The sequence below is a fragment of the Macrobrachium nipponense genome, chromosome 2 (genome assembly GCF_015104395.2).
Source record: "Macrobrachium nipponense isolate FS-2020 chromosome 2, ASM1510439v2, whole genome shotgun sequence".
Taxonomy (NCBI): domain Eukaryota; kingdom Metazoa; phylum Arthropoda; class Malacostraca; order Decapoda; family Palaemonidae; genus Macrobrachium; species Macrobrachium nipponense.
This window is the reverse complement of record NC_087201.1, coordinates 117,782,018-117,793,284: the sequence shown is the minus strand read 5'-3', so window position 1 is coordinate 117,793,284 and position 11,267 is coordinate 117,782,018.

The following is an 11,267-nucleotide window of genomic DNA, read 5'->3' as shown; positions in this document are numbered from 1 at the left end:
AATGTGACATTTTCCCATGAATGTTTTACTTGAATTGTAATAGGCTAATGTTGTAAGTAAAATATTTCATATATACATATCTTGATACTTCTAAATGTCTATGAGGTTCATTAAAAAAAAATTAATTCATTTAGTTGTTATAGAAATTTCTATTTGCTTATATTAGTTCATTAATTTTAAAATGATTACAAGTCCTTAACTAATTGCATTACACACACGGATAAGAATATGTTATGTGGCCTGTCATGTGACCTATGAACCACATGTGAAGTTCATGAACTAAGCATGCCTTTCTCCAGTCAATCTGCTTTTGCAAGCAGAGACGACACACAGATGAAGCCTGTGTAAGCAGATTATTGAGGTTAAAAGGGAACAAATGCTGATACGGCAATGATGACGTCGTCACTTGGCAGGAGATTGCTCTCAGCCAGCTAAGAGTTACGTTACTTGCTGTAAGAGATACGACTTTAGTATTTTCAAATGATATTTTAGTGTTTTAATTCTCCACCGCATGAGAAGAATGTCTGAAAAAAAAACAACAGTACCAAAATTGAACAATATTAGTTTCATGTTGGCATTATGTTAAATAAATATTCCTTATTCAAACTATATGAAAAAGGTTTCCATACAAATTCTATATATACTATTAGCCCTGTATAAGATTCATATAGGACTATTCCATAGATAACATTTTCACTTCTAGACTTCCTGACTTTAAAATCTCTTTTATTTTATTTTATTTATTTTATTTATTATTAGTTTATTTATTTATTTATTTATTTAATTTTTTTTTCATTGACTACGAATATAAATCACCGGGACAGACAATATGTCAGTAGATTTTGGATATGTGTTTGAACTTTTAGCTTATTTGTCATTACTAAAGCGTTTTAAGTTAGAGTTCAAATCTTTACGCATATATATTTGGATATTTAATTATCTATGGTTACGTTTTGCTTATTGATTTTACGTGATTCTTTTTATTGGTGGATCTTTTTTTATTGTAAATTCCTTTTTTATTATAATTTGTAACCCTTCCGACTTCTTACGGAGTGTATTATATTGACTCCACTTGTATCCATATTTATTTTATTTTTTTATATTTATTTATTTATATATTTTTTTATATCTATTTGATAAATTAATGGTTGGGCTTGAATATGGTGGAAAAGTGTTCTAGCGGCGTACCGTATAAGGCTACTTGCGGCATCAATTCTATAGATACAAGATATAAATGATAAAGGTATTTAAAACCGCGAGAACCGCTATAATCCGGTCGGATCCAATATCACGAGTTGTAACTCGTAAGACATTGACACTTCCTATTTAATTATCCGTTATTCTACCAAAACCGATTGACTCTGGATTGGTTTTCTTAATGGAAAGGAATTCACACAACGTGTTAAGGAGATTATTATTGATTTACACCACCCGAAGTCACAGATTATTATGTGTTGAATTACCATGTTTACTGATTTAGCACTCATCAAATATTCCTAACGCACTCCATTGCGGTGTTTGTTTTTAGTGCTATTAATTCTATATAACGTGTCAAGGAACTATTAACAGTAAGAAGTGTTTATTCCCTCTGTCAGACTCGTAATTCCGTTAATAATTCTACGTATATTCTTTCAAGGATTGATTTGGCACAGGATAGGCCCTTAAAAGACTGACAGGTGTCTTAGTGTGTCCCTTGTCTTTCATGACACGTGTTATCAATCAGTTATGTGCTTTTTTATATCTGTAAGCATTGTAGGCCAGAAAACAGTGATTGGCTTTCTGTGAAAAAGGAGGGAACCCTGGATGACGGAATGCAACCAGTTTATGACGATTGGTATGAGAAAGATTTATTACTACTACCTGGTCGTTAGTCATTCTGCTGTGTTCTTCGGGTTTCCTCGTCACAAGACCTACATATAATATTACATTTGATTACATTATTTGATACACATACTTTAAAGTACTTTTGCGTTTAGGGTTTCTGCTCGAAGTGTTTATTGTTTTTGCCTAGCCACTGACCCTGTTTCCGTTTCGAAGTGTTTATTGTTTGGTGCTTATTGCTGCTGACTCTGTTTCCGTTCGAAGTGTTTATTGTTGGGTTATGTCTGTTGACTCTTTGCTTTGTTCAGTTTGTAACAGTTCTGCGCTCCAACCCAGATATTCAATGCTCGCGATCTCTTGGGGTTAAGGAATTTTCTTGTTTAGATACGGTTTTAACAATAGGTATGGATGTTTCTCTATCTTTTAGTCTAATTAATGGTTCTTTGCTGTATGGTGCGGGGATTGCGGGATATGTGTGCAGCTATGATATTTGCTTTCCAGGTAGATATTTATCTTGGCTCCAAAGACCTGAATGATCATTTGTCACCGAGTTCCTTTTGGACTGTGATTAAAGCCTTTGAAAAACTCGGTAAAGGACTCATGTTCAGTAAGGACTTTATCAGGATAGCATAGATTATGAACTTAAAAATGTACTAGTGAGTTAAAGATACCTAGCCCTTCCTTTGCTATTACTGCATATTTACTTTCAGAGGGCTTTAGTTTACGTGAATAAAAAGCTATAGGAAAGAACTGTTTATCATATTACTGAAGTAGTATCCCTCTTACCCTTGTCTGAGGCGTCTGTTGCAATAAAAAAAAAAAATTCCTTATTTAAATCAGGGATTTTTAAGTTAGGTAAGCTGCATTATTCCGCTTTTAAGATATCGAACGCCTGTTGATGCTTTTCAGACCATAATAAATCTAGCTCTTCTTCGTAAGATCTGTTAAAGGAGCTGTCATGATTGAAGAGTTACATATTTACATACGATTTGTATACCACTACAGCGCAAAAGTGCTGTATCCCCTTTTACGTTAATAAGTACCGGAAAGTTATGAATAGCCGACACCTTACCATGGACTACTTTAAGACCTTGACCAGACACATAAAACCTAGATAAACATGTTCGGTTTTTTAAAAACTCACATTTAGATATTTTACTCTGAGATTATTTGTCTTTGTCTCTGTAGCACTAGCTCTACTTTATGTGAATGTACTTCTAAAGGTATTAGAAAAGATTACAAGATCATACCATATAGGCATGTAGGTTATCCCCTAAGTCTCCAAACACTATATTGTAATTGGGGCGCAACGTAAGCCAGAGGCATATGTAAAAATTGATAATGTCCCTGAGTGTGCTGAAAACGGTATATGAGGTACAATCACTTAGGTAATGGTATCAGGTAAAAGCCTTTAAGTAAGTCCAAGTTGGTGAAAAAAAAAAAAAAAAAAAAAAAAAAAGAAAAAAAAAAAAAAAAAATTTATTCTAAACCTAACAGAGATAAGATGTCGTCGGTACCTGGCACTGGAAACTATCGGGAGTCGTTTCCTTGTTAAGCGTCAGAAATCTACGCAGATACGCCAAGTCCGATCTTTTATGGCATGACATTGAGGGAAAAATGATATGGGCTTATTTGATTTCCTAATGACTCCTATTACTAACTTTTTTCAACTTCGTCATTTATCTCTATTTTTGAAATTTCATTGAGAATCTATACGAAGGTACGTAAATAGCTTTATGTTTGTCCTTAGACCGTGTTTTGTGTTAAATTACATCCGTTTTTTTCTAGAGATCACCTCGCCAGATGGAGAAACTTCCTGGTATTCAGGTAGAAAATTAAAAAAAAATCTGCTGAATCACCTCTGCTTGAATGACTTTACGGATATTACTTTAGATAGATTATCAGAGAGATTCATCCACGACTGGTTGGGCGTGATTAAAAATTAGCAACAATAAAAATGCGATATTTATAACTTCCGTATCCACGATATGTATACTTTAGGGCTTTGTTCGCGGAAATCGTTATATTTCAGAGTGTCGGGAAGGATTAAAAATTTCATTTCCCAGCAAAGTCTTTTTTACACGCACTAAGACATTCGAGGGTGCATGCTTCTCGAGATTTTGCGTGCAAAGTACGACTGCGGTTGTGGGAGAATTCTGTTGGGTCATTTGAACATGTTACGATTTATGAGACAAATGTATAGTTCCTTTATATAAGTATTATTTGATTAACTGTCTCATTTTTGTTCAAACGGATTTTAATATGTTTGAAGGTTTTATAGGATTTTCTTTGATAAACACGCCTTATTTTTTTGCAGGATGTAAGATAATATTTTGTATACCCCTAGATGAATCTTACAATTACACTAGATACAGATCAATGTGTTTTATAACTATAGAGGTATCTGTAAGCGCTCGCTTATCCGGACTTCTCATTAGGGAAGTTCGAACAACAGACGGTGAGTCCGTAAATACAGGATATTACGTCTACTAAAGAAATAAACAAGATATTCTAATTTTTATGGCGCGTACAGTCGGGCTTTATCCACCACTACTTATAATAACTTATGTATTAAAAAAAAACGAAAACCTGCTCTGATTACTTTATACGGTCGTGTGTTTCATAGGAAAAATCCTTTTTAATTCAAAAAGATATCGGTATGTATGAACCAACATCGCTTTTCCCCACTCTTGTCTAGAGTCGCTTATTGTATGGAATTTGCTATGCTTTGAACACTTCGGCAGATCTGACTAACCTTGACCGCTTGACTAGGTGACACAGTCACCGAGTTTGCTTGTTTGATTCTGAACGGGCTACTGTTTCTATTTCTTTTTGTAATAATTAGGATCTTCTCTTTATTACCATCGGCAACGTATTGTGTGTTTTTAGCATTATGTTGCTGGTTACGTATAAAGCAATGAATGACGAACTATTAGGAACTGAGCGATTACTAATAAGACAAGTTATCTCTACTGTATTCAATATTAACTGTTTGTACTTCATTCTTTGCTAAAATTTTAAATAGTGAGGGATCCTGGTCAGCGCATTTAGCCTGATGAAAGTTTTTTACAGACATGTTATTCCTTGCAATCCAGCCGTATTTTTAAAGTTAAGTTGAGTCATTGAGGTTCGATATTTTATATAACTCAAAAAACTCAAGGCTAAAACTGCGATCGGGACTTTGCAAAGGAGCATTTATTGTCATGACCCGAAATAGTGTTACCTCTAATTTATATAGATTTGTACGGGTGTTCCACTTGTTTTTTGTGTGTTTTCTAATCACTACGGTGCTTAACGACCCTATCCATGCATCTGTATAAATACAGACGTCCACTGCGTAAACGCATATTCACTGTTTAATATGATTTGTTACGTAAGGGATTAATAATCACCCAAAATGATAAAATTAACATAGTATATGATTATGATATTTCAGTAGAACTTCTGGAAACAGACACTCAAAGATAAAAACTCGCAGTAGCGAAATCTCAATGATATAGATAATTTCTGTAAAAAAGTAAAGATTAAGAATGTCTTCGTAACTTCAGCCACAGGAATAACGAAATTCGACCTGCAAAGGAAACACTCAAAGTTACTCCAAATGAAATAAAAATTGTACTTAGCTTGCTTTTGTGGGAAGTCACGGTGTTCCGATAACGACACACGGCCCTGGTCCTCTTCTCTATTTAGAGGACGACCTGGTTTGGCTTCAGTTTTCCCCCGTGCGCGTTGTTTCGATGATTCGAGCCCCTTGAAAGATCCGATGCTGCAGACGCGTTCGGTTTGTTTCTTGGAGTGCCGGAAACGCTCACTAACGATGTTTTCTTGAATGATTCTAATGAGAGACAAAGCTTCCGTTGCCGTAGGAAAAGGACACGTCGGTTTTGTTTCTTGAAGTTATTCACTAATCGATGATACTAAGTTGCTTGACGAATCTTGTTGTTTTCTGAAGTCGCTGTCTAATGATGATACTAGGTTGCTTGAAGAATCTGCTGCTTTCGTCGTCGTTGACTTCATGATTTTTTATTCTGTTTTTTCTTCGTAGGACGTTGTAGAGTTCTTCTGGTCCGCTGGCCACCAATTATTAGGGCTTGTGCCTTGTATGATAAGGCGCCCTATGAGGTAATGTTAGACTAGCGATAATCTATACGCTAAGTCGGTTGGTATTGCACTTCCATCATCATGGAGTGTCTGGGGGTTTTGTAGATCACTTACGAAGTCGTATTATCTTACGACGTTATCGTGTTAAACTCATGGTTCGGTGAGGTTCTGTAGAAAACAACAAGGATAAAATATAGATATTCTTCTGAAGTTTTACATGATGAAGATCAGGTATGATCGTACAAGTCTTCATACGAATAGCTTGATCGCTTCTGCCAATGATGATGGCTAATCCTATTCCTCTACATGATAAAGCTTAGGTAAAGAGGTAGCAGGTCTTCTAATGACGATAGCTAACTCTGTTCTGCTCGTCTACCATCTCTGTTACAAGTTATGAAGGAACAGACAGTAGTTCGAACATATGAACATACTATCAGATGACATAGTTTCATACGAACACACAATCGAATGAGACACGCTACAGATCACGTAGGCCGTTTGAATAATAGGTCGGGGTAGTTGTCTCAAGCAGGGAGCTTGGACTAATGTTTATAAACAATTGAATGACTACAGGTGACGGCATGTTATCTTAGCTTACATACTTATTGTATACGTCATCTTTAGCGTCTCTAGTCTGATCACATTCCTGCAAGCAATCTGGTTGACCTCTATAGTTTTAGACTTTTTATATATATGGACTAACATTCCATATTTTTATTATGTAAACACTTACATTAGCTCGGTCAGCTACCAAACCAACTACTGAATATTACTCAAACTTGACTTGCATTTGACTTATAGGAGTGTGATACAGACACTATGTGAATAATATATTATATAAGTAAATAAAAATTCATGGTGTACATGATTGATACAAGTAATTAAAATATAAAACAATGATATTGGTAATATAGTGATCACATGATATATAATGATACAGTTTTTCACTTCATCTCTTTAAGATACTTATGCTACAGAAAATACTAATGTACTCTGATAATTTGCATAGAATGAAGATTAACATGATAAAAATCATATTTTTAACTGATAAAAAATTTCATATATGAATTGATAAAGTTATTAATGTTTATGCTGATTGATTCGTTGATTTTTATGCTAAATGTTATATATCTGATTCATTTAATCATATATTAACTCATAAATAACTGCAGATAATGGTAAGATATAAGGTAACAGATTGATTATAGGCTACCTGATTTGTTTATACATATGTATATGGATTCATATAATTATGATTAATATATGTGCACTTTAAATAGATTCCTATTTGCGTACACGCAAAGATAAATTTAGATCTGTTATTTTGATGATCATTTATAAGAGATTCCTATTGCGTACACGCAAAGATATTTTATTTTCAACTCTGTTATTTATGATCAATTATATATACTCATGATACTTTATATTATAGGATACATGACCGAGGTTATACTACTTCACTTTAACTAACTTTCGAACAACTTTTCGTCCATTACACAGTTCCAGACAACCACCTTTAGCCAATTGAAACGGCCTTTTTCAATGGTTAAAACAAGGGGAAAATTTGCTGGGCGGGTCCAACGTTCTATTTTGCGTCATACTTTATTCTCGCATCCTAAGCTACACGATTACGTTCGCGATGAATAGATCATCCCAGCACGAGTTCCTTCGCCAGCAAAGTAGAGTTGAATATCCTTCGGGTCGTAATTGTCGGAAGTATGTCCCTTTTTGTAGTCGAATTCCGACAGCCGCTGGAGCATTCCGCATTAAAACGAGATTAACGACGAGATACGGTGTCGGTCGAGAAGTCCATGAAATTCCTTTCACATTGTAGGCGGTTGTTACTTGACTGTAGTCGTCCGCTGCGACGAACGATTTTTTGAAGTTGCGATGTGAAACTCTCGTACTGCAGGATACTGTAACCAGGTTCCATTAATCAGCCTGCAAGTGAAATTATACTCGTCACAAGGGCAAAGTAAATTCAGACGACATCCAAATACAGGGGAGGGGAGAGAGCCATTTAGACCAGACTTAACCCACATGAATTCGCTGATATTTCGGAATTCAAAAGAGTCCGCTGTACAAACGTTTTTTTATCCATGGCATTAACAATGAGTGAACCTATCCATGGTCTATGATGAACTGTAAAAATATCCATTATTTATAACAAATAAATAGAGTATCATTACGAATCTCAAAGAAAATTTCGATATTACTGGTAGTAAGTTACTAGGACAAAGGAAGTGGAAAACGGATCTAATTGTAAGATTGCCAGGCAACATAAGAGTCAAAGAGAAGATTAATCATGATTCTATGTGCCCTAACAAAAGTTTCATATTCAATTTTCTCGCGCATCCTCTGAGGTTAACTTTTAAAAGAAAACATTATTAATAGGTAGGAGATGCAACGAAAACCCACTATGTAACTAATTTCTATATAAACTTTGGGTTTTTGGGTTTTTCAAGAAAATGTGACATTTTCCCATGAATGTTTTACTTGAATTGTAATAGGCTAATGTTTGTAAGTAAATATTTCATATATACATATCTTGATACTTCTTAAATGTCTATGAGGTTCAGAAAAAAAAAAATTAATTCATTTAGTTGTTATAGAAATTCTATTTGCTTATATTGTTCATTAATTTTAAAATGATTACAGTCCTTAACTAATTGCATTACACACACGGATAAGAATATGTTATGTGGCCTGTCATGTGACCTATGAACCACATGTGAAGTTCATGAACTAAGCATGCCTTTCTCCAGTCAATCTGCTTTTGCAAGCAGAGACGACACACAGATGAAGCCTGTGTAAGCAGATTATTGAGGTTAAAAGGGACAAATGCTGATACGGCAATGATGACGTCGTCACTTGGCAGGAGATTGCTCTCAGCCAGCTAAGAGTTACGTTACTTGCTGTAAGAGATACGACTTAGTATTTCAAAATGATATTTTAGTGTTTTAATTCTCCACCCGCATGAGAAGAATGTCTGAAAAAAAAACAACAGTACCAAAATTGAACAATATTAGTTTCATGTTGGCATTATGTTAAATAAATATTCCTTATTCAAACTATATGAAAAAGGTTTCCATACAAATTCTATATATATTATTAGCCCTGTATAAGATTCATATAGGACTATTCCATAGATAACATTTTTTCACTTCTAGACTTCCTGACTTAAAATCTCTTTTATTTTATTTTATTTATTTTATTATTATAGTTTATTTATTTATTTATTTATTTAATTTTTTTTTCATTGACTACGAATATAAATCACCGGACAGACAATATGTCAGTAGATTTTGGATATGTGTTTGAACTTTTAGCTTATTTGTCATTACTAAAGCGTTAAGTTAGAGTTCAAATCTTTACGCATATATATTTGGATATTTAATTATCTATGGTTACGTTTTGCTTATTGATTTATCGTGATTCCTTTTTTATTATAATTTGTAACCCTTCGATTCTTACGGAGGTGATTATATTGACTCCACTTGTATCCATATTTATTTTTTATTTTTTATATTTAATTTATTTATTTATATATATATTTGATAAATTAATGGTTGGCTTGAATATGTGGAAAAGTGTTCTAGCGGCGTACCGTATAAGGCTACTTGCGGCATCAATTCTATAGATAACAAGATATAAATGATAAAGGTATTTTAAAACCGCGAGAACCAGCTATAATCCGGTCGGATCCAATATCACGAGTGTAAACTCGTAAGACATTGACACTTCCTATTTAATTATCCGTTATTCTACCAAACCGATTGACTCTGGATTGGTTTTCTTAATGGAAAGGAATTCACACAACGTGTTAAGGAGATTATTATTGATTTACACCACCCGAGTCACAGATTATTATGTGTTGAATTCCATGTTTACTGATTTAGCACTCATAAATATTCCTAACGCACTCCATTGCTGTTTTGTTTTGTTTTTAGTGCTATTAATTCTATATAACGTGTCAAGGAAACTATTAACAGTAAGAAGTGTTTATTCCTCTGTCAGACTCGTAATTCCGTTAATAATTCTACGTATATTCTTTCAAGGATTGATTTGGCACAGGATAGGCCCTTAAAACTGACAGGTGTCTTAGTGTGTCCCTTGTCTTCATGACACGTGTTACAATCAGTTATGTGCTTTTTATATCTGTAAGCATTGTAGGCCAGAAAACAGTGATTTGGCTTTCTGTGAAAAAAGGAGGGAACCCTGGATGACGGAATGCAACCAGTTTATGACGATTGGTATGAGAAAAGATATTACTACTACTGTCGTAGTCATCTGCTGTGTTCTTCGGGTTTCGGGTTTTCCTCGTCACAGACCTACATATATATTACATTTGATTACATTATTTTGATACACATACTTTAAATGTACTTTTGCTTTAGGGTTTTCTGCTCGAAGTGTTATTGTTTTGCCTAGCCACTGACCCTGTTTCCGTTTCGAAGTGCTTGTTTTATTGTTTGGTGTTTATTGCTGCTGACTCTGTTTCCGTTCGAAGTGTTTATTGTTTGGGTTATGTCTGTTGACTCTTGCTTTGTTCAGTTTGTAACACTTGTTCTGCGCTCCAACCCAGATATTCAATGCTCGCGATCTCTTGGTTAAGGAATTTTCTTGTTTAGATACGGTTTTAACAATAGGTATGGATGTTTCTATATCTTTTAGTCTAATTAATGGTTCTTTGCTGTATGGTGCGGGATTGCGGGATAATGTGTTTTCAGCTATGATATTTGCTTTCCCAGGTTAGATATTTTGATCTTGGCTCCAAAGACCTGAATGATCATTTGTCACCGAGTTCCTTTGGACTGTGATTAAAGCCTTTGAAAAACTCGGTAAAGGACTCATGTTCAGTAAGGACTTTATCAGGATAGCCATAGATTATGAACTTAAAATGTACTAGTGAGTTAAAAGATACCTAGCCCTTCCTTGCTATTACTGCATATTTACTTCAGAGGGCTTTAGTTTACGTGAATAAAAAGCTATAGGAAAGAACTGTTTTATCATATTACTGAAGTAGTATCCTCTTACCCCTTGGTCTGAGGGCGTCTGTTGCAATAAAAAAAAAAAATTCCTTATTTAAATCAGGGATTTTTGTTTAAGTTAGGTAAGCTGCTTATTCCCGCTTTTAAGATATCGAACGCCTGTTGATGCTTTTCAGACCATAATAAATCTACGCTCTTCTTCGTAAGATCTGTTAAAGGAGCTGTCATGATTGAAGAGTTACATATTTACATACGATTGTAATACCCACTACAGCGCAAAAGTGCTGTATCCCCCTTTCTTTTCGTTAATACGTACCGGAAAGTTATGAATAGCCGACACCTTACCATGGACTA